The sequence below is a fragment of the Halichoeres trimaculatus genome, unplaced genomic scaffold (assembly GCF_033239565.1).
Source record: "Halichoeres trimaculatus isolate MK-OKI-2021-1 unplaced genomic scaffold, fHalTri1.1 fHalTri1_scaffold_2, whole genome shotgun sequence".
NCBI lineage: Eukaryota > Metazoa > Chordata > Actinopteri > Labriformes > Labridae > Halichoeres > Halichoeres trimaculatus.
In genome coordinates this window covers 16,612,958-16,622,322 of record NW_027437180.1, presented here as the reverse complement: position 1 = coordinate 16,622,322, position 9,365 = coordinate 16,612,958, and positions in this window count along the sequence as shown.

Here is a 9,365-nt window from a genome sequence, read left to right as displayed (position 1 = left end):
AGAGAGAGAGAGATGTGATAGAGGAGGAGGGGGAAATGTGCAAATTGAAAAATTCAACGTGCGCATATAAATTGGATTCTTCAGAGCGAAGAAGGAACTTTAAATTGAGGGAAGAAATTGTCTTTGTCACCGAGACGTCCAGCTATCACGATGTTAACAGGTTGTCGGTTATTCAGTGGATGTCATGAGACGTTGCCTCCATTCAACGCGGTCCACTTACCACGGTAATGGTTATGATGGGGTACGATCATTGAAAGTACGATACAGCTCTCCATCTTACACCATAAGGCTGTATGTTATGCCCCATTATAGTAATACATAATTCATTATCTGTCAAAAAAAAGTGCATTTAGAAAAAGTGGGGGAAAGAAATCTAGAAGTTTGGAGAAGCAAATCAAAATGACAGAAGGTTTCTAACACTGTTGTACTTGAATTAAACCGTAAGTGTCCCTTGAGATGTGACTGGATTTTATGTAATCCCCTGTTATTGAACGGGAGGGAAAGTCACAGATAACATACCACAGATAAACTCTCAAAGGAAAACCAGCTACGCAACAGTACATGGTAGAAGGACAGGAATCAAATTAACATAATTTATTTTAATTCAAGCATCATTGATAAATCTTGCTGACCTGCATGAATATGGCCTAAGGAGATTTTTCAGAGAAGAGGGTATGCTTCAAATAAAATTCAAGAGCATCATATTTTCTTTCCCTCCCTCTGAAGCCAATGTTTTATTTTGTTTTTAAGCACAAGTGTTCTCACAGCAAAAAGCTCATAGTCATATACAAACATTGAAAACAGAAAGAGAAGAAAAGTGAAGAAGAAAATGAAAAATAACACCAAAAGGTGAATAGGCTACTACGTGGATAGAAACCCTAACAAAAGGCTATGGTATAGAAGCGTGACAAAGGTTTTTGCTATTATGAAGAATTTTGTTTGTGCTGTTTTATTCCAGTCATGGAAAACTACAAAATAAGTCTTTATCTTTGGGTGTCAGCATGTTATGTGTGTACATTTATGTGTATTGCTGTGTGTCAGTGTGTTGTGGGTGTGTTTGTGTGTCAGCGTGTATGTTTGTGGGTGCATGTGTGTGACAAGAGGACGAGAATTTGCAATATATTCGTTTTTTTGTTTTTTTTTTTGTTTTTTTTTTGTTTTTCCCGGTGCAGTTTGGTTGGGCATTGTGCAATAATTTCTTTCTTTCTTATATTCATGGGCATTGTGCAATATACTGTAAACTGTGCTGTAAATTGTGTATATGTGTATATGGATACATTCTAGAGTAACTTTCTATTTTTTATGCTTGAGTGTGATTGGACTGAAGTGTGAGTGTTGCCTGGGCCCTTGCGTCCAAGACAAATTTCTCCCATGGGAGACAATTAAGATCTTATCTTATCTTATCTCTTATCTTAAAAACCTCCTTAATAAACTACAATCAGCAAATTACACAATAAATATTTACCTGATCTAAAGGAGTACTTAACCTGCTCCAGAGGTAGAAATATTCATGATATCACAGTACATCAAATACAAAGAAAGAAGGAGAAGAAATAGCAAAAAAGATTTTCTCTTAGTCTTATTCATTTCCTGTTTACATGTGTTATTACAGCAGGTTTTCATCTGAAGGAAAACATATTATCTGATCAATGCTACCAGAAACCATGTTAAAGAACAAGTATCCTGGTTTTATAATACAGCCTCTAATGTCTCAAAATGGAGGAGGGATTCATGACCAATGCTGCAATCAACCAACAGAGGGAGCTCTAAATGTTTTGGTCTCAGAGCAAAAGCTGTCATATGATGTCCATTTCATTGAAAAGTCTGTTGAATCAACATATCAAGGTGGTAAATACATGTATCACCTTGAGAATTGACATGATTGGATGTTTTCTGCCACCAAACATTTTTTACTGTGACCACTCAGCCTTAGTGGTTGTAGGAGGCCACTAGCATACCACAAAAGCTGAACTCTGACTGAGGTTTTAGCTTCTGTTAAGCAAGCAAACATCAGACAGTGTTGTGGGAGGAAAATTATTTATGGTTCATGTTGATGCCTCGTGGAGCTTTCTATAAAAAAAAATCAAGTTTACATCAGTGCTACATGTACAATTCTGCACAGTGCAGTACACCTGCAGAAAACTTCCCCAAGCACAAGGAAAACATGTAAATTTCACACAGAAAGGTGCTCCTTACCCGAACCAGTGATTTGTACTGGTGACCTTCTTGTTGAGACGTAATGGAGCTAACCACTGCTCCATCAGGTATAAATCAGGTATGTCTTGACGTTAAATGTCTATTAACAGCTGAGCTTCCATATCCTGCATAAACTTACACAACCTTTATCTTTCATCAACCAAGTCAACCAACAAAGTACGTATGAATTAACCCACAGACTTAAGGGGGGTGCGTTGGCTAAGAAAGACTATAACTACTAATAGCTCCAAGAAATTTGCAACACACCCTGCTTTCTGACCCATCTCGAGGTCTGATTCAGGTCCAATGACATTCAAGCACAAAAAAAAACAAGTCTTCAGCTCTGTTTGGTTTGCTCCAGTTTTGCATCAAATTGGGATCAGATGATTTACTACAGCTCCACACTGCGCTGTTGGTTATCACCCTGACAGCATCAAATCTTATCCAGACACAGTATATGAGCTGAATAAAGAGGGGGATTTCTTACCAGTTTATTTTGGAGTTCATAAAGGATGTGACACACGTTTTACAGCTTATAACCAGGTACCACCAGAGAGCTAGCATAAAGCAGCTTATTCAAATTATAGAAAAAAAAACACTCCATGTGTAATGACACAGGTTTTGCTTGTGTTGTACGTCACTTGGGAAAAAAGTGTCTGCCAAATGAAACTGTAGAACTGCAAGGTACCCCTCAAGGAACTAGTAAATAAGACACTCACACAGAGTTTTATTGCTTGTTTGTTTACAGCCTAATCATCACTTTGTCTGCCTGCTGTGTGTCTTTCTGCCACACCTGCAGCTGCTTCACATCCACATCACTGCTAATTGTTCTCTTGTCAAGAGTCACTTTCCTTTAGACCTCTGACAAAGACAGCAGGGAGAGAGATAGCAATGTCATCTGATACCTGTATGTTTTAAATTAGTGTTAACGACAAAGAAATGACAACACAAAGAAAACAAAGAGCACGTATATAGACACACCATCACACATTTCTTCTGGTTTATAAGTGATGGTTATGTAAATATGTTATCAGTCTATCTGATATTAAGAAAATACAACTATGCTTTTCATTTTGATTAAGTGTATGTTGAATGCTGTGATAACAATTGGAAAGAAAAATTAGGGAAAGATGTTTTTTTTAAGCACTAATGTTAAGAATAAAAAGTTGATGGCTCTAGTTGGACTGGTGACATTGCAGTTAGCTGGTGTGTGTTCAAAGGTCCCATATTATGCAAAAATCTAAGTCTTTTAGTGAAATTTGTGGGTCTTTGGCTTTCCTCCCAGCCCACAAAATGTGATATTTAATAACAAAACCTGTATTTAGTAGTGGTTGACAATGTGAAATCCTGACCTAACATGAGCTGTTTGGATTTGGGGGATTTGCTGATGTCAGCAATTTCCTTTTTTGACCAATCAGGAGCAAGTCTGACCTGACTGGTCCACCGGAGCAGATACCACCGAACCCCCTCCCCGCTGCTGGAGAGATTTCTCTCCAGCAGCGGGGAGGAGAATGCCAAATTCGAAGAGCCATCACTGCTCTGTTTTTGGATGTAAACAGCCACATAGTTCCTTGCACAAGCTTCCCATCTCAGAAGAAGACAGGACTAGAGTTCATTTATCAAGGAAATGTGCCAGATACACTCGGTAAAACTGTACATGTGCGCGCTAGTCACTCCACAGCCGACTGCTTTTCCAACTTTGGACAGTACAACAGAGGGCTAGCGAATAGACTGGTCCTGAATCCAGGCGCATTACAAACCATCCTCCAACAAACCTCGGACCCTGGAAATGTGAGTATTTTAAATGCTGTGTGCTGTGGAGCAGATGTAAGAGCTTTTCCTCAGTGTCCCCCCTGTCTCTGTGTTAGCTTCAGGATGCTAACTTTAGCTGCGATTAGCCTGTTGTTTTAGCCTGTAATGTTACAGTAAACAAGCTTCACTGTTTTCTAAACATTGTGCACTCAGAACTCGGTAGTCATGGTTACATGGCGCCGCTCTCAGTGACGCTGAAGAGCAGGGTGGTATCAGCAGTGGCTCATTTACATATGAAGGTCACGCCCACTAAATCAGAGCGTTCTGAACAGAGGGGCTATGAGAGCCTGGAAACAATGCTGCTGGGCTTGATTTATTGGCTTTTTGGACCAAAACATGTTACTACCATTTCATGGAGACATCAATGATCCATATTAAACTGCAGAAAAGGAGCATAATATAGGACCTTTTAAGCTTCTGGGTTACCGACCACCTTTTGATGTGCTTTGATCCTTTGGTTCACCGTCATGCCTACATTAAGCACTCATAAACTGCTGTGACTACCAGCAACCAACTCAAGAGCTGCTGGGCCCTCTCAAGATGGACCAAGATGTTTACCATGATAGGAAAAAAATAGAAGATTTTAAGCTCTGGCGGCAACAAATCCCAAGACACTTTTGTCATACGTGTTTATCTAGTCAGAGCAAGTTCTTAATGTGAGAAACCTCAACATCTGCCACCACAGAGAGCTGTATCATATTTAACCCATAGATGCAAGGTTAACTCCATTTTTAAAGCAAAGGCACCATATCTATGTAGTCCTTGACATAACTAAAAAAAAATGTATATGCTAAAATGTTTTCATTGACGAGTCTGCTAACCTATCTGGTGTCCACCCAAAGAAAACTGTTAAATTTAAATATGACACCAGGAATTGAATAACATAAAACAACATTTAAGAATACTGAGAAATTTAATATACTTGAAAACAAAAACAAAATCTTGGCTATCCAATTAATATAAAAAGATCTGATAAATACCATAAAATTAATAAATAAAATGAAATAAAACCAATTTCACTCAAATTAGATTAGTTTAAAATGATGTGAAAACAGCATTGATAAAAAGTTTAGTTGTGAATCAAAGCAAAAGTAGGTCATACATTTGCTGCCACAGTTTAAGTATAATACTGAACTGTTTGATTAAGCAACTGAAGTTCAATACAGGCTTGTGAATTATGGATCTTGAACTTTTTTTTGATTTTGTTTGTTCATTTGCTTGTTTTGTAATAACTTGTTTCCATGAACTGTTTTCCTGAATTTGCTCTGTTTGTATTTGCCAGCATAGAGTCCACCAATGACCATTTGATACATGGGTGATGTGTCCCCAACGTTACCCATTGGTTTTGGAAGAGGAGATTTTAGCCAATCTTCAGCAGCATTAAAGATGCTGACCTTAATTTTGGGTTGACCTGCTCACAGGAAAAAAAGGTGTAATTGGGCAATAGCTACGGTGTGCCCACTTGTCAACCATGCACCTTATCATGTAAAAAGCGTAACTTCATTATCTTCAAAACAAATGAATTTCTACATAAAAGATGGGAGCTTCTAAGACAAAAAAAAAGATCTTTTCAGAACCAGGTTGGAAACATGTTTGCTGTTTCTTCAGATGATTGTGTTTGAGGTCTCCTGAGCCTCCAGGGCCAGAGGAACTATACAGTAGTTTATTCTACCTGGTGAGTTGAAGTGGATCTTTAGTAAATATGAGACTTCACAGTAGATGGAGTTACTGCGTCACTGAGCCTCTGCATTCAGTAAGTATAGGTATTTATGCTGTTTATAAGAAAATTCAGATGGATCTCATTAAATTTAAATATCCTAGAAAAGTTTTTTTTTTTTTTTTTTTTTTTTTACTTCAGTAGTTCAATTTAGAAGAAGTGACAAGAGGTATCACCAATTTTTTGAAAAAAAAAAAGTATTTTAAAATACAGATCTGTTATCCTCCATTTGTAATATACACTCAATATCTGGTTGAGATTCCTTTTGCGTAAATTACTGCATCAGTTCAGTGTGGCATCAGCATGTGTCTCTATGTGTGTGTGTTTGTGTGTGTCCACTGGTCCTTTTCACATTGATTTTCAATGTTTTCTAATGATTTTTATGTCTTCTCTAATGCTTTCTGACCTTTGATTCTTTAAATGTCTTTGAATTTTTCTGTTGCTGAAATGTGCTCTGTGAAAACACCAGCACTGCTGCTTCCCTGGTAAGCTTCGAATCTCCTTTTGAATGTTTCTAAATGTCAGTCAACTGAAAATGTGTTATTTGTATTTGTTTCTATTTCTACCTGTTACTCTCTCTGTGACAAACACACACACACACACACACACACACACACACACACACACACACACACATAGGAGAACAGAACAGTAGAGAAACAACAGACAGAGTAGATACATCATGAAGCTTACACGCTTCCTTGACCATAACATTTATACCTGACTTCCACTGCTCTTTAGCCTCCTCTTTGTCTTCCTACCCACCACTAAAAGAATGTGACTGCAGAAGGAAGAAGCCACTCACTTACTGTGACACTACAACCTGCACACACACACTCACACACAATCATGCAGGATTTGGACTCGGAGTGAATTTCTGAGTGTCAGGTGTGTTAAGAGGGGAAGTTTATGTCCATCTCCACAACAATCCCCCCCGGGGTGAAGCTCTCACACAGCCTCAGGGTTGACCTTAGCATCCTGTCAAACATCATTATTGTGAAGTGGTCAGTGTGTATGTGTGAGGGATGAAGAAACACAGCAGAGATGTTGTCTTAAGCAAAAACAACATTGCCAACATCGTCTCTTAGAGCAAGCTGTGCAACACCATATTCTTCCACGCACATGTAAACATATAGGTCACTGTCAATGTTGTTTGCCTCAACTGTATTATTTAGCAATCAAGTCATGAACATGCATCACCAAATATGGCCCGGCTTAATAATAACTTGAGAGTTTTTTCATTCTAAGTACTTGAAAAACACATTTTTGATCAGTGCTTTGTTATGATGGCTGTTATGATTTGATTTAATCATGTGTTAGCAGTACTCATTGTCCATGCTGTTATCTAACAGATTTCTCAGTCCTTTGGTTGTGATTACTTGAGCTAGGGATGTAGCATCTCGAAGAAAACTTGCCACCATGGTTATCTCTCAGAAACATCTGGAATTATTGTACTGATTCAATACGGTTTGCCGTCACATCAAAAAGCTCCAAAATGTAACCAGATAAGAGAGACTTCTTGGTGGTGTGTGTTAACGTTGGACAGTATGCTTCAGGCGTTACCTCTCAGTTGCTGCATGAGGGGTGCTCAGGTCGTGCAGATGCATGCCACAGGAGCCTGCAGATTGTGCACATACAGGAAATGATTTTGACACTGCTTTGCTGAGTTTGTTTTGACTACTGCTTTATGCTGCATGATGTGCAAAACGCCAAATCAATATAAGAAATAATACTGATTTAAAAAAACATAAAATGTGAATCTCCAGAGAAAAATAAGAACAATTTATAAGAAACAATATAGTTTCTTACATCAGAAATCCTTGCTTAATGTGTTACCTTAAATTAATTTACATATTAGTTAATATAGTTAATATATTGGTAGGCCACATAAAATGTTTTGGCAGGCCACATTTGGCCCGCAGACCTTGAGTTTGACACATGTGCTCTATAATGTGTGAACTAGCTCTTTGTTCATACTTGTTGTTGACTTACCTCTTACAAATGAGCTGTTATGGTCATTATGAACCAGTTATTAACCATTTACAGGTTGTGATTCTAGTGAACACCTTGTTAAAGGGCAAATTGTGATTAAGGTTGTCACAAAGGACCTATAACAGGGGTCACGAACCTTTCTGAGACCAAGGGCTACCTCAAGGGAAATGAGTGGTATAGATGGCTACTTGTCTGCTACAAGTTTCCTGAAAAAACTGCACAGACTACTTTTTAAAAACAGTAATAATAGTATAAGAAGTGATGTTGTGTGAAGAGACTGCCCATCAATGTGAGTTGTTCCACAATTATTATTATCATTAATGATTTACACAACAATGGTAGGAGCAAACACTTCTGGAAGGAGCTCCATTGTGACCAGTGCTGTTTTTTGGAACATGCCTTACAGGCGATTTCGCAGTGGTTTCTGCGAGTGCCCGTGGATACAGTGTTGGTGACCCCTGACTTATAATCCTAAGTGAGGACTTTTTTTATGCTTCGCTAAACATTAATTAATAAAGTTTAATACCAGCAGTTCCCTGAAACACTGAAGTCAGATATCTACTAAACAGATTAAGGAAACAGACACAACAAAAACCCAAACTTAATGTATAATTTTTTTGTATTTATTTAATAAGGAACCATTAATGTAAAAAAAAAAAGGAGAAGAAGAAGACTACATACAAAACAACTCATAATGTAAACTAAACATTACTCTGTCAAAAAACAAATAACCAAATAAAAATACAACAAAAAAATCCCTCAAATGTAAAGTGTTTCTGAGCTACAGGCTAAATCCAAACGCAATATTAAAAACTTAATATTTAAACATCTAGAAAAATAAAGACTGGCTAAGTTATAATAATAATAATAATAATAATAACAATAATAACAATGATAATAATAATATTAATAGTACTAATAAATCAGATTTACTCTGCACTTTTTTAGGATACTTAAAGACGCTGTACAAGTAGATATAAGAACACAACAGATTTAAGAAAAACAGAGAAAAGAGAGATTATTGGAGATTGGACAGAGGTGGAGGGGGACCATCAATAATGAGTGAAAAATCCAGAGTTAAGGGGAGGTGGGATTTTGGGCAAATGGTAATGAGTTTGGACTTATTGCAGTGGAGTTTAAGGAAGTTGCTTGTGTCGATGAGGCAGTTTGTAATGGTGGACAGAACAGCGGGAGTGATAGTTTTTGTGGAAATATAGATTTGAGTATTGTCTGCATAACAGTGGAATTGTAGTCCATGGCAGCAAATGATTTGACCAAGGGGAAGTATGTAGAGGATACACAGGAGAGGGCCTAGCACTAAGCCTTGGGGGACACCATGGGTGACTGGGGTGGTGTGGGATTTGCAGGTGTTGATGGATTTGAAGTCAAATCTGTCAGAAAGGTAGGATTCAAACCAGAAGAGTGCTGAGCCAGTGATACCAATGCAAGACTGCAGGCAACTGAGGAGATCCAGAGGGAGGGGGATGTTGAGGAAGCCAGCGTCAGAGGCAAGTAGGAGGTTGTTTGTGACTTTACGGTTTCTGTACTATGGTGTTTGGAAACCATATTGAAATGAGTCGTATAGTTGGTTGGACAGGAGGTGGTGCTTGAGTTGAGTGGCTAGGAAGTGTTCAAGGATTTTGGAGAG